Source organism: Scyliorhinus canicula, chromosome 11, assembly GCF_902713615.1.
Source record: "Scyliorhinus canicula chromosome 11, sScyCan1.1, whole genome shotgun sequence".
Classification (NCBI taxonomy): Eukaryota; Metazoa; Chordata; class Chondrichthyes; order Carcharhiniformes; family Scyliorhinidae; genus Scyliorhinus; species Scyliorhinus canicula.
The window spans coordinates 84567409-84582297 of NC_052156.1; the positions used below are offsets into that span (position 1 = coordinate 84567409).

At 49.0% G+C, this 14889-nt stretch overlaps 1 protein-coding gene across 1 annotated transcript in view; it reads left to right on the top strand.

The window, feature by feature from the left end:
• Positions 1–1650: 1650 nt before the first annotated feature.
• The window catches only part of dag1 (dystroglycan 1), a 113317-nt gene continuing 100078 nt past the window's right edge, over positions 1651–14889 (top strand). The window contains exon 1 of the mRNA XM_038810808.1: positions 1651–1814. The gene's annotated coding sequence lies outside the window, so the exon portion shown is untranslated. The remainder of the gene's footprint in view (positions 1815–14889) is intronic.

The following is a 14889-nucleotide window of genomic DNA, read 5'->3' on the forward strand; positions in this document are numbered from 1 at the left end:
TGGCTCTTATTCATCAGCTGGGGAAACGTTTAGTCTGGCTATATTCAATCAACATTTAGCCTGTTTGAAATGCTGTAATTTGCAAGGGTACACACTAGGTACCGAAAAGTAGGATTAAAATGAGTGGCTAGATCCTTTTTTCTCTTTTTCGGCCAGTGGAGACATGATGGGCTAAATGGCCTGTTTCTAAACCATTCTATCATGCCCTGCAAAAATTTTGTAAGTTTTAATGAGATCACCTGCCATTCTTTGAAACTCTAGGAAATAAAGGCCCGGTCTCTTCAATCTCACCTCATAAAACAATCCTGCCACCCCAGGGATTAGTCTGGTAAATCCTGGTGCAATCCCTCCAGGGCAACCTTGGCTGCCACTGTCCTAGTTTAAAGTTAGCTATTTTGTCCCATTTGGTGGTGGGGTGGTGTCCTAGCCCCAGCAGCCAAGGTCCCACATTCTCAACTCACAATTTGGTTGGGATTTTCTGCCCCTCCTGCTAGCAGAACAATCCCGGGGGCCATGATATGGCCAGGTGTTTAAAACAAGAAAGAAAATGTTGGAAAGACTTAGCAGGTTAGGCAGCACGGGTTAAATTCCAGCAGTCCAGGGCAGCACGGTGGCACAGTGGTTAGCACTACTGCCTCACAGCAGGTGACTGTCTGTGTGGAGTTTGCACTTTCTCCCCGTGTCTGCCTGGGGTTCCTCTGGGTGTTTTGGTTTCCTCCCACAGGTTAGGTGGAGTGGTCGTGCTAAATTGAACCTTAGTGTCTAAAAGGTTAGGTGTTACTGGGTTTTGGGGATAGAGTGGAGGCGTAGGCTTAAGTAGAGTGCTCTTTCCAAGGGCTGGTGCAGACTCCACGGGCTGAATGGCCACCTTCTGCACTAAATTCTATGATTCTAAATGGATTGACCATGCTAAATTACCCATTAGTGTCCAAAGGTGTGCAGGTTAGGTGGGGTTACAGGCATGGGGTGGGGGAATGGGGCTAGGTAGCTAAAAGATGAAGGTAAAGTCGCCATAGACCCAGATGACCATAGGCTGCTTTCCCCTTTGAGGAGGAGAGCTGACAAGTGGTGATTGAACCTGAGGATCAGCACACCTGAGGTGAGGGGCAAGGTTGAGAAGGCAGGGCCTACATGAATAACCCCAGTATGAGCAATGAACCCACGCTGCTGGCCTTGCTCTGCATCATGAACTAGCTGTTTAGCCAAGTGAGCTAACCACGCTGCCATGGTAGGGTGCTCTTTCAGAGGGTCGGTGCAGACTCGATGGGCCGAATGGCCTCCTTCAGTACTGTCTGGATTCTGTAGAGACAGAAACAAAGTGAACATTTGATCTTTCATCAGTACTTTTTATTGGCTTGGCGCCCCAGGTGCTGGGACGTGAGGTGAGGTGGGGAGGGGTAAACCGCGGCCTATCTCCGGGTCTCGGAATCCACCCTGACCCAGTCCGAATCGATCGTACCTGCTGCTAAGGCGGCTCATTGGTCGGCACTGGAGATCCGTGCGAGAGCCCTGCACAGGCCGCCATTGGTCCGTTCGCGCTGAGTGACAGGGTCGGCCCTGATCGGCTCAGAACCCCGATTGGCTGTCGGGCTGTGACTGACGTCAGGGAGGGCGGGTCTTAGCGGCGAGTCTTGGCTGGCGATTGGCGGAGCGGGCGGCAGGGTGGAGGTAGTTGAGGCCGCAGCTGCAGTCAGTGCAGTCGCGGCTGCGAATGGAATGGATGTAGCGGGTGGGCCGGCTGGGAGACAGCGCTCGGTCCCGGAGACAAGCCCGCAGCGGCCAGGAGGAGTAGCGCCCGGTTCAGCAGCCATCAGGTAGGGGAGACCCCGGCTTGCGGGCCCCGCCTGTTCGGGCATCAGGGTTGAATCCCCGGTTAACCCCCCCCTCCCCCCAGTCTCTGGACCGCGGCCAGCGCACCCGCTCTGATCAGCTGCCGCTCCGGTTTCGGCTTTGAAAACACCCCCTTTCCTTCACCGCTGCCGGAGATAGGCCGCCGCTTCAAAGTGACCTCCAGCCCGGTACAAGTTTAGCAAGCTCCCCGGGTATGAGAGGAGCCAGGCCGGACAGGGCAGCGCTACCTTCACCAGCCTTGGCAGCGTCCAGAGGGGGGTGGTCCGACTCCCTTCACACTGTCCCCACTGTGAGCAGAACCGGGGGCAAAGCAGCCAAATGCAAAGGAGCTGCCCATTGGTGAAGGAGATGGGTGGGGATAGCCTGTGTCTGGGTGAGTGGGGATAGCCTGTGTCTGGGTGGGTGGGGATAGCCTGTGTCTGGGTGGGTGGGGAACCTGTGCCCGGGTGGGTGGGTGGGGAACCTGTGCCCGGGTGGGTGGGTGGGGAACCTGTGCCCGGGTGGGTGGGTGGGGAACCTGTGCCCGGGTGGGTGGGTGGGGAACCTGTGCCTGGGTGGGTGGGGAACCTGTGCCTGGGTGGGTGGGTGGGTGGGGAACCTGTGCCCGGGTGGGTGGGTGGGGAACCGGTGCCCGGGTGGGTGGGGGGGGAACCGGTGCCCGGGTGGGTGGGGGGGGAACCGGTGCCCGGGTGGGTGGGGGGGGAACCGGTGCCCGGGTGGGTGGGTAACCGGTGCCCGGGTGGGTGGGTGGGGAACCGGTGCCTCTGCCTGGGTGGGGAACCGGTGCCTCTGCCTGTGCCTGGGTGGGTGTGTGGGGAACCGGTGCCTGTGCCTGGGTGGGTGGGTCTGGGGGGGTATCTGGTGCCTGTGCCTGGGGAGTTGATTGGGATTATTGTCTGAAAGATGTTTTTATGTGGGGTGTGGTGCAAATGTGTCTGGCAGTAGGAATGGCAGTGTGGGGCATCTGTGCCTGGCAGTGGCATTGGAGGGGGGTATAGTGGGGTTTTGTGCTTTGCTATGGCAATAGGTGGGTGTGGTGCATATGTGTCTGGCACCAGCAATAGGTGGGCAATGGGTGTCTGCACCTGACAGCTGGGTCAGGGGGCGTCTGCGACTGGCAGTGGGAATAGAGTGGCTCAAGGCATCGCTTCTCGGCCTTTTGGCTGAGTGTGAGGTCAGGTGTGATGCCTGGATCTGGTATGTGTCTCTTGTGGGGACCATGATTTGGATTCAATTTGAATTGGTTTTTGGAGCAGGCAAGGCGCTGGAGTCGGGGTTTGCCCCTGTCCGCACTCTGAGCTCTGGTTTGTAACTCTGATAAAGGAATAAAACGAGAGGCTCAAGGCATCTGCACCAAGCACGTGAATAGGGTGGTGCCTACGCCTGGCTGCAGGAATAGGGGGGCCTGGGCTGTCTGCGCCTGAATGGCATGGAGGGGGCTTGGCTGAAGGTGTGAACTCTGGTGGTGTCATTTGTGCCTGGCAGTGGGTGGGAATTGAGGGTGTTGTCTGCAACTGGCAGCCAGTGAGAATGGTAGAGGAGGGGGTTGGCTGGCTGGCAGTGGAAATGGGGGAAGTTGCATCTGGCAGCTGGAACAGGAGATGTTCGTCTGCGCCTGGCAGCTAGAACAGGGATGTGCTTCTGCCCTTGGCAGTGGGTCTGGGATTGGGGGTGTGTGTATGTGTTGGGGTGGGGGTCACCTGACTGCTGTCAATGCCAGGTTAGTAGTCTGAAGCGGTGGTAGCTATGTTGGGTAGCTAAATTGTGAAATGTGTCTGGCACAAGAATGGGTTTTGTGTTTGGTTGCCTCTATTGTAATGGTACCAACATGCTAAAAAAGCCCAGTGACAAGTGTACTAGAAAAGCAATACACTTATACTGCTTAACTGACCCCCTTAAGATTAATTTGTTAATTAATTATCGATTTATTTCTCACTTTTAATGAGCACTTGTGAATATGTGGAACTTTTGAACAATTGTCTAACATCAGGGAAAGGCTTGTTTTTGAAGATTGTGCTGGAGTTTGTTGGACAAGATTAAACTGAATTTCATATTTCTTGCTGCAGCAGATCTGGCAACTGGAACGGCACAATCACTGCTGTGTTTTCTTGCAATTAGTCATTCAACTCGATTTGATCAACCAATGTTAAAGCAGAGCTTTGTGTCGCAATAGTTTGTGACATAGAGATTATACCGTGTGAACTAACAAGGAGATCACAGCAGCCTTTTCCTCGGAACAATTGCAACAACTAGTTAAAGTAATCTGGGTCCAATGATATTGGAGGTGACAAGGATTCTTTGGGTCGGCTTAAACTGAATGAAGGGATTAACAAAAAGCATTAAAAATTTCAGGTGCTGGGCAGAAAGTGCTGACCACTCGGCATGCCAGCCAGTATCTGGAAAGACCGGACAACTGGAGGCAGTGGTGCAGTGTTATTGTCACTGGACTAATAATCCAGAGTGCCAGTGTAATGATCTAGGGACCTGGGTTCAATTCCAGCCATGGCAGATTGTGAAATTTGAATTCATTTAAAATACAAATCTGAAGTTAGTCTACTGAAACAATTGTCTGGCGAGTTAGTGTTGATGTTTCAGCACACTGTAGGCTATAGAAAAGTTAAATCTTCCGCTCTTTCCACAGATGCTGACTGACAACCTGAGTATTCTCAGCATTTAGTGTGTGTGACGAGGATTGACTTGGTGAGGGGGATGGTTCAACAGGGGTTGTGATTCTCCATGTTGGAGGAGAGAGGCTCTTTGTAATTGTGTGTCTAACTTGCATTGTACCATTGGTAATCCATCCCAGTCTAATCAACCCTTTTTATTTAATGTTTTTTTTAAAGTTACTTAAGAGCAAGGTGATGAATTTATTTGAAAATATTTTGTAAATTACCCACACCACAGCATCTGAGATAGAATTGACCGTGGGGCGTCCCCCACCTCCCTGCCCAACAGGTCCCACCATGAATTAACCCTCTGTGAAGCATTTTGCATTAAATTCCTTTTTAGCTGCCAAAAGTGCGTGCACTGTGTTGGATGTGGAAAAAGCTTTTGGCCGGGTTGAGTGGGATTATTTATGGGAGGTGCTGGAGCGGTTCAGATTTGGGTGGGGCTTTATTGACTGGGTTAGGTTGCTGTACCAGGCTCCTGTGGCAAGTGTACGGATGAACAGGACGATTTTGTACTATTTTAGACTGCATTGGGGGATGAGACAGGGATGCCCCCTCAGGGGGCGGTGGAGCACAGAGTCTCACTGTATGCGGACGACCTGCTTCTGTATATTTCAGATCCAATTGAGGGGACAAAAGAAATCATGGGAATTTTTGGGGAATTCGGCCAGTTGTCAGGGTATAAGCTTAATATGGGGAAGAGCGAGATGTTTGTGGTCCAGGTGAGGGGTCAGGAGAGGCGACTGGGGGAACTGCCGTTTTAGATTGGTAGGGGACAGTTTCAGGTACCTAGGTATCCAAGTGGCGCGGGATTGGGACCGGCTACATAAATTGAACTTGGCCTGGTTGTTGGATCAGATGAAAGATGATTTCCGGAGATGGGATGTGCTCCCGTTGTCCCAAGCTGGTAGAATCCAGACGGTGAAAATTATGGTCCTCCCAAGATTCCTGTTTGTATTTCAAAGTCTCCCCATCTTCATTCCGCGGTCCTTTTTGAAGCGGGTCAATAAAATTATAGCGGGCTTTGTATGGGGGGGGCTAGTCCCAGCGAGTGAGGAGGGTAATGCTGGAGTGGAGTCGGGGAGAGGGAGGGCTGGCGCTGCCGAACTTTAGCAATTATTACTGTGCGGCTAACATAGCCATGATTAGGAAGTGGCTGGTTGGTGGGGGGGAGTCGGCATGTGTGGGTATGGAGGTGGCTTCTTGCAAGGGCACATGTTTGGGGGCGCTGGTAACTGGCGCCTCTGGGCTTCCCGCCGGCACGGTACTCCACCAGTCCCGTTGTGGTGGCGGCCATGAGAGTCTTGGGGCAATGGAGGAGCTATGTGGGAGCATCGGCCTGGTCCCCAATCTGTGATAATCACCGATTTGCCCCAGGGAGGATGGACATTCCGAATATGGTGGAGAGCGGGGATTGAAAGGATGGGGTACTTGTTTATAGAGGGGAGCTTTCCGAATATGAGGGCACTGGAGGAGAAGTTTGCATTGGCGGGAGGGGGGGGGAAACGAATTTCGATATCTGCAGATGCGGGACTTTCTGCGGAGGCAGGTACCTTTGTTGTGTTGCTGATGTGGTTTGGAGCCTGGCCATGCTTTAACTCGCAGTGTTGTGTGTCAACCTGTGTGTGTACCATTGTGATACCAAATATCTGTCAATGAGAATACCCTTGTCCGTTTCTATTGAAAAACCTTGGACGCTTTGTTCCAATAGAAGTTTAGGAGAATGTGAACCTTTTCTATTTAAAAACCTTGGACACTTTGTTTCAATTGAAGTTTAGGAGAATGTGAAATGTTGATACTGTGTCCAGTTAGACAACTATTCGATACTTTTGTATTTGCTGGGCTCCTCTGCACAAAGATTGTAGAACTCCTCCAGCAAACACTCAACCTCTCCAATCCTGACCCTCTGTGTATCCCCCATTCCCTTTGCCTTGCCATTTGCAGTAATGCTTTTCGTTGTCTAGGCCTGAAACTGCTCCACCTCTCCTCCCTTTCAAGATGCTGCTTAACAGCTACCTCGCTGACTAAGGTTTGGATTCTCTGTCCCAATTTCAGCTTCTGTGACTTGGTATAAGTTTTTGTCTGATTACACTTCTGTGGAGTGCCGTGGGACATTAAAGGCCCTTTGTGGGCATTGTACGAAGGTTCAGAATGCAAACTGAACAGAATTTGATTCGTTGACATTGGGAGTGTCTCTCTGTGTTTCTCTGTTCAGTAAGTTATTGCACAGGATTTGTTTTGACTCGAGGAGAGAGGTTAACCATGAGGAAAATATAAATCTCTCTGGGATTAATAAGGATGAATGCTTTACAATCAAGTCCTACATCATGAGGTGCTGATGGAAAGTGTAACTGTCACATCTGCCTGATACCTATCGTGCTCTCCTCTACTAAAGAATGCAGTGTTTATGGAAAATGAACCTAGTGTGCTGTGACATAATGTCAGAAACCGCTGAGTTGAGCAGATGCTGTTAGTTAATAAGTTCTGAATGCTATTAGATTGCCCTTTGCTGCAAGACCGGGATAATACCCTTGTGCTGTCAAGTGGCAAGTAACATTTGTGCCGGCAATGACCATCTCTAACTGGAGAGTCTAACCATCGCTCCTTGACATTCAATGGCATTACCATTGCTGGATCCCACGCTAGGAATCTTGTGGCACGTAACCCCCCTCCTGACTCCCCAAGCCTGTGATGGGATACTGTCCACTTGTCTGCATGCGCAGCTCCAATAACACCCTAGAAGCTTGACATGATTCAGGACAAAACATCCCTCTTGATTGGCACCCCATCGATAAATGTTCACACCCTCCACCACCGACGCATAGTGGCAGCAGTGTGCACTACCTACAAGATGCACTGCAGGAACTCACCATGGCTCCTGAAGCAGCACCTTCCAAACCCTCAACCACTACCATTTAGAAGGTCAAGAGCAGCAGACATGGAAACGCCACCACCTGAAGGTTCCCCTCCAAGCAACTCATCAACCTGACTTAGAAATATATCGCCAAGTGGGCAGCACGGTCGCCTAGTGGTTAGCACAACCGCTTCACGGCGCTGAGGTCCCAGGTTCGATCCCGGCTCTGGGTCACTGTCCGTGTGGAGTTTGCACGTTCTCCCCGTGTCTGCGTGGGTTTCGCCCCCACAACCCAAAAACTGCAGAGTAGGTGGATTGGCCACGCTAAATTGCCCCTTAATTGGAAAAAATAATTGGCTAATCTAAATTAAAAAAAAAAGAAATATATCGCCATTCCTTCACTTGTCACTAGGTCAAAATCCTGGAACTGTGGGAGCACCTACACCATACGGATTGCAGCAGTTAAGGAAGGCAGCTCACTGCCACCTTCTCAAGAACAATAAATGTTGGCCTAGCCAGCGACACCCACATCCTGTTAATGAATAAGCGAAAGTGATGGCCTTTGCATGAAATTACTTTCCGGTAGAGAGTAGCCAGTGTATGAACACAGGTATCTATGATCCTGTAAATATCTTCTGTTGATTTCTCTCCTTCCAATTTTATTTGGCTTGTGCCTGCAAAGCATTTTGATTTGAGCACAATAGGTTCAAATACTTCTGGCTATAGGCCTGTCATGGTGGTCGGGAGGAGGGATGGGAGCAATTTGAGGTCCTGTGTATTATTTAAAGGGTTTAGCTATGTTGACTGCTCCACTACAACATACTGGGAAGAGGAAGTAGGCCATTGGTCCCCTTGAACCATTTCCACCATTCAACCACCTTCACACCAGATCCCTTATACCCCTACCTAACAAACGGCTAGCGATCACAGTCCTTGAAATTTGAACCAATGTCTGCAGCCTTTTGAGGGGCGGGGGGGAAAGTTCCGGATTCTCACCTGTGAAAAAGATTTGCGATTTCAATTCTTTTAAAAAAATAAATTGAGTGCCCAATTCACTTTTTCCAATTAAGGTGCAATTTAGTGTGGCCAATCCATCTACCCTGCACATCTTTGTGTTGTCTTGTGGGGGTGGAACCCACGCAAACACGGGGAGAGTGCGCAAACTCCACATGGACGGGATCGAAACTGGGACCTCTGCGCCATGAGACAGCAGTGCTAACCACTGTGCCACCATGCTGCCCTTTGGGATTTCAATTCAAAATGGTAGCTCTATATTAAACATTTTGCCTTATGGTCCTGGATTTCCCCACCCGAGTAATAGTTTCACCACAACTCCCCGGTTGAATCCCTTTCCTATTTTGACAATCGCAATCAGATCATTTACATCCTTGAGCGAATACACGTTTATGCAACTTGTCCTTATGATTCATCTCTTTAAACCCTGGCAGCTATATGGTGAATATACTCCAGGTGATTTCCTGCCACAGCCTAGGTCTTGGGAAAGGAAGGTGACATTTCTAATGTGCAGCTAGCCTTCCTGGAAGAAAAAAACGAAATATTGGAATTACAGGGAAAATCAGGCCAGATGTGCGGCAGGAGAAACAATAGTTAACATTTGAGGTTTGTTGTCTCTTTGTCAGCACTGGAAAATGTGTAGCCGCAACAGGTTTTCAGCAAGTACAAAGGCAGACAAGAGAGGTTAAATGACAAAAAGGGATGATGGTGCAAGGCACAAACAAGTGGTAACGGCTCCAGTAGAGAAACATAATTGGGTGCGAAGGAGGTATGAAGGACAGCATTTTCAGCACCTATCGCCTAAAGGGTTATGATCTGAAATTGGTGAACTTCACGTCGAACCGGAAGGCTGCAAAGTTTCTAATCGAAAGATGCAATGTTGTTCCTTGAGTTTCCATCAAGTTTCAATAGAACAGTGTAGGAGGCAGAGGTGGGAGCGGAATGGATAGTTAAAATGGCAAGTGGCAGCAACTCGGGTCGTGCTTGTGAACTGTAAACTGGTTTCACTGTTGTTCACGTGGCTATTCTACGCAGAGTGACCATGTCATTTTCTTCAGGGTGGTGAGACACATAGAGGCGACCCTCGGATGCGGTGACAACAGCAGTGTGTCTACTAGTCCCAGGAAAGGCAAGTGGCTGAAATGGGGTCAGGAAGCCTCTGTAAGATAACCAAGTGTTCCTGGACTGTCGATGCTACACTTACCGCCAAGCCACGGAAGGCAGCTCCCCATCAAAGAGTTGACACAGGCGTGTTGGCTTGAATAGCCTCTTGTGTTGTGTCGCATCATTCTATCTGAAGCCCCCTCAATTGGAAATGGGAATTAAGATAAATTCCACTTCTTTCCACTTCCACCTTTCTCCTCCCACATACAATTGCTTTTCAACAGGAACTGCAACAATGGGATATTGTCATGGAAACTCCATGTGACGAGTTCAAGAAAAAAGCAAAATCTAAAAGATAACTGATATATTCTGGCATAATCCCTCGATATTATATGTGTGTACATATCTGATCTGTGGCAGATTGCCACATCTCTCTAGTTTAAACCTATATCTCCCCACTTGTCGTCTGCACACAAAGGGTGGAAGTGTAAACTGGGCAAGACAACCCGTTGGATGTTGATAAAACCTCGCTGCAAATCGATATTGGGGCCTTGGTTTAGCCCAGCAGCAGCAGAAAAGTTGAAAACCAGGGAAAAGAAAAGTTTCACTGTTTAGGGGCAAGTTAAAAATCTGTTGTCAGTGAGAGGTAAGTTCCAGAGTTTAGTAAGACTGAGGAAATTTATTTTAAAAAATGAAAGTCTGTTACTGAAGGAAATTAGAGCTAAGCCATTAAGTAGTGATGTTAAGAAGCACTTCCTCACACAAAAAATCTGGAACTCTGTGGGGACTATTTGGAGCTCTCAAGATTGGGATTGCTGCATAAGGATGTAATTGGGTATGAGCAAAGGTGGGTTAATAGAGTTTGATTGAATACTGGAACAGACTCGAGGGGCTGAATGGCCTCCTATTCTTTTGTGTCTAGACATACCTGGCGATAGATGAAATTGGTTCAACTTTTAGTTTCAGGATCACCTTACTGTTGTGTGTTTTACGAGGCAATATTTCATAATCCATTAACTACATAACAGGTGCTTTTCAAGGACTCTTGCAAAGAGATTGGCCGAATAATGAAAAGCAAGAAATGAAGAATGAGCGTCAGTCTGAGAGATGGGGATCGTATGTTACTTCCCAAAAGCAAATATGGCTGACATTTTCTTGGCAAGCACCGAGAATGGACTGAAAAACAGTTCATTCTGACCTTTAGGATGAAGGATAGTTTTAAGAGCTGCAATCTCTCTTACACTACAATTACACTTGAGTGCAACCCAGTGCACAACAAGCTTTATTGCATCTGGCCTGTACCCCATGGGTGAGCTGCATATGAAGTCGAGGTAAATGATTTCTTCTGTAGATTAGAATGGTCTGCAGTCCGTCTCTCGCTTATGCATGTGTAACATTCTTGGACTAGTACAGGGTACAGCAGGGAGTTACGGTGCTCTCTCAAATGAAACCAAGATGACCTTTTACACATGCCTGTCTAGAACATTTGCATGGAACTCTGCTCAATGATTTCTGATCCTGACTTGGGCGGTTTTCCTAACGTTAGGCACTCAATAGATAGCCTCAGATTTTCAATGGTGCAAGAACCCATCAGATAGATTTGCACTCCTAGAACAACTCTGAATTCCTAATTGATTTCCATCCGGGCATTGAATCACCAAGACCAAGTGTAGTCATCAGGTAAAGTGGATGTAGTGGACAGGGGATATTGGACCATAAGTATAATTCAGTCCCCCTTTTAATGGTATATGTTACTTTTTATATTTGGTTTATTTAATGGAATTTTACAAAGGAGTGTCTGTCATGGCAATGTTTTTACCTACAGTATAAACCAAGAAGCTGGGAGACCAACACTCAGCTGCTACAACACAACTAGTGGTGAAGAGGTATAATTACAGCATTACAAGTTTACCTGGACAAATTCCATTAAATAATGTAGACACTGGGCAGTGTTATTGGAAAAATTGTGACAACAGCAGAGTGTGGTTTTGTAGACAGTGCATGCAAAGGGTTTTAATCTGTGTCAGAAGCCCTGTGCATCTGTTATATATGTGACAGGACAGATCAAAATGCACCAATACAAATTTAACTTGAGTCTGTAACAATCATGAGTCAGTACAAAGCAGAGAGATATTCTTGCCCAAACCCTTGGCAATTCTGCCAGGTTTTGTGGGATTGTGTTGAGTTGAATGTGTGTTTGATGTAGGTCACATGTACCTTTTTAGTGAGTGTTATTTACAGCTGCTACATTACAGACAAAGGAATTGCCCCCAGAATGCCTGAGGAGCTCAAAGTCCGCATTGTTCAAGCATCTTTTTCCCCTAAAATCTGAATTTAAAAAGGGCAGAATGTAATGGCTGAAAGGTCATTCATGAGGACACAGCATAGAGATAAATGCAGGATAGGAAGATCATTTAGCTCACCTGGCTCATGCCTCTATAACCTATGAACCGAGGCATTCTCTTCCTCACAAGCATACCAACCAACTCCCTTGAATGGCTCTAGATTTTTGACATTCATATCAGGAGGAGCACTTTACACTGTGAAAAGAGAGGCCCACCCTGACAGCAACTCTGAATTTGCCTTTTCCAGTTTGAACATCTTGGAATAGTGCCCCGGATCAACCTTGGTTGTTCCAATACATTGCCCTCCTGTCCTCTCTGCAAGATCCTCTTCTCGCACGCTTATTGGTGTTGGCCCAGGTTGCACCCCCCTTGAGCGTAGGTCAAGGGCAGAAAGCCAGATCCATTCTGGCACTGTTTGGCACACCATTGAGGTATGAGTCCATTTTGATGGATGAGTGTCCTGAAACACAGTCATTGGCCAGGGAAGACTGATGGATATCTTCATGTAAAAGGATAGCTGTGTTTTATTTTTCACACACATTTGCAGAGTATTCGTGTGCCATCAGCTGCTAATGGTAACTCTCACCTCCTGTACCTTTCCTTGAGGCTGCAGCATGTTGTCTTGTGGAGGAACACCAATGATATACTTGTGGCACAGATCTTTCGCTACATAACTCACAGGGGACCAAGTCTTTATCAGTCCTCTCTTGCTGTCAGGGTAAATTATTTTGTGACTAGCTTCGCAATGGTGTGACGGGCCGGTGAGGAACCACTGTTCTCCCACTGTTCCAAATGGAAACACTGTTTTTCCAGTCTCTCGCCTCTTCTACGGTTCCCCTCCAAGAACGGTGATTCTTTGACACAGTTTTGCAAGTATTGATTACCCTTTGTTTCTGCTGAGTGTCCTCTGTTCCCATGAACCTCCCGATGGTGAGCTCCAGCAGCCTGTTCAACCACGGGAGCAATGTAACTGAGTCAGTCGCATATTCATCTGATCAATGTGCTCACACAACTACTTTAATGAGAGCTGTAATCGGGAACTTTGACTTTCAATGGGCAACACCGTTTTGGGTGACCTCAAGTATATAGAGGGTAGATAGAATGTAGGAGGCTTGGAGTGCCATCAGCATATGAGTTGAGGGAGAGGCAGATCTTAGTGTGGATATGTGGTTGTAAGCTCAACATGGGGGGGGGGGGGGGGGGGGGAGAGACTGTTCCCAGGGGGAGGGATGGAGTTGGTAGCTAGGGAACCAAGTTGATCCTGGGTACAGAGGGAATTTCTTCTGCAGAGCGATTGAGTAGGTTGGGCCTGTACTCATTGATGTTTAGAAGAATGAGAGGCGACCTTATTGAGACATGTAAGATTCTCCGGGGGGGGGGGGGGGGCTTGACAAGTTTCCTCTTGTGAGGAAAGTCTAGGACCAGCGGGCATACTTTCAAAGTAAGGGGTCGCCTATTTAAGACCGATGAGGAAGAACTTCTTCTGAGGGTGGTGATTTGCTGGAATTCTTTACCGCAGAAAGTTGTAGAGGCTGGGTTGTTAAGTATGTTCAAGGAACCTGCTGAACGTGATAATGACCCCCTCCGGGGAGAGAACACAAGAGGTGATCGTCTCCCTGGACGCAGAAAAGGCCTTCGACAGAGTCGAATGGAAATACCTCATAGAGGTACTGGAGCGGTTCGGGCTTGGAACAGGGTTCACCGCTTGGGTAAAGCTCCTATACAACGCCCCCATGACGAGTGTACGGACCAACAATACCAATTCCCAATACTTCCAGCTGCACAGGGGCACCAGACAAGGATGCCCACTGTCCCCGCTGCTGTTCGCGCTAGCAATTGCGCTCAGGGCAGCAAAAAATTGGAGGGGGATCCGAAGGGGAGGCAGAGAGCACAGAGTCTCACTCTATGCAGATGATCTGCTCCTCTACATCTCGGACCCACAAAGCAGCATGGACGGAATCATCGCGCTCCTGAAAGAGTTTGGAGCCTTCTCGGGCTACAAACTCAACATGAGCAAAAGCGAGATCTTCCCAGTACACCAGCAAGTGGTGGGGGGGGGGGGGCAGCACTAAAGGGGCTGCCGTTCAAACAAGCCCGACATAAATTCCGCTACCTGGGGATCCAAATAGCCCATGACTGAAAAGGGATCCACAAATGGAACCTCACCAGCCTGGCGGAGGAAGTAAAAAAGGACCTGCAAAGATGGAACACACTCCCACTCTCCCTCGCGGGGAGAGTCCAGACGATCAAAATGAACGTATTGCCCAGGTTCCTCTTCCTGTTTAGATCCATTCCGATCTACATCCCCAAGGCCTTCTTCAAAGCGCTGGACAAACTTATCATGGCGTTCGTATGGGGGTAAAAATGCTAGGATCCCAAAGAAGGTCCTACAGAAAACAAAATCCAGGGGGGGGCTAGCCCTCCCGAATCTACAATTCTACCACTGGGCGGCAACAGCCGAGCGAGTAAGGGGATGGATCCAGGAGCCAGAAGCCGAGTGGGTGCGTGCGGAGGAGGCCTCCTGCATGGGGACCTCCCTCCGGGCCCTCGCCACGGCAGCACTCCCATCCCCACCCAAAAAACACTCCAGCAGCCCAGTGGTGACAGCCACCCTCCAATCCTGGAACCAACTGCGGCAGCAATTTGGCCTGAACAAAATGTCGGACAAGGCTCCCATCTGCAACAACCATAGGTTCAAACCAGCACTGACTGACGCCACCTTCAAAAGGTGGAGGCAGGACGGGGGGACACTGACAGTCAGGGACCTATACACGGACGACAGGATCGCAACACTGGACGAACTGACAGAGAAATTTCCGCTAGCTGGGGGGAACGAGCTACGGTACCTGCAGCTCAAAAACTTCCTACGAAAGGAGACAAGGATGTACCCACAACCGCCACGACAGACACTACTGGAAGACCTACTGGAAGCAAGTATCCTAGAGAAAGGGAACTGTAGCGACATGTATGACCGACTGGTAGAAAGGGACGACACCGTACTGGACGCAACAAGAAGGAAATGGGAGGACGACTTGGGGATGGAGATAGGGTG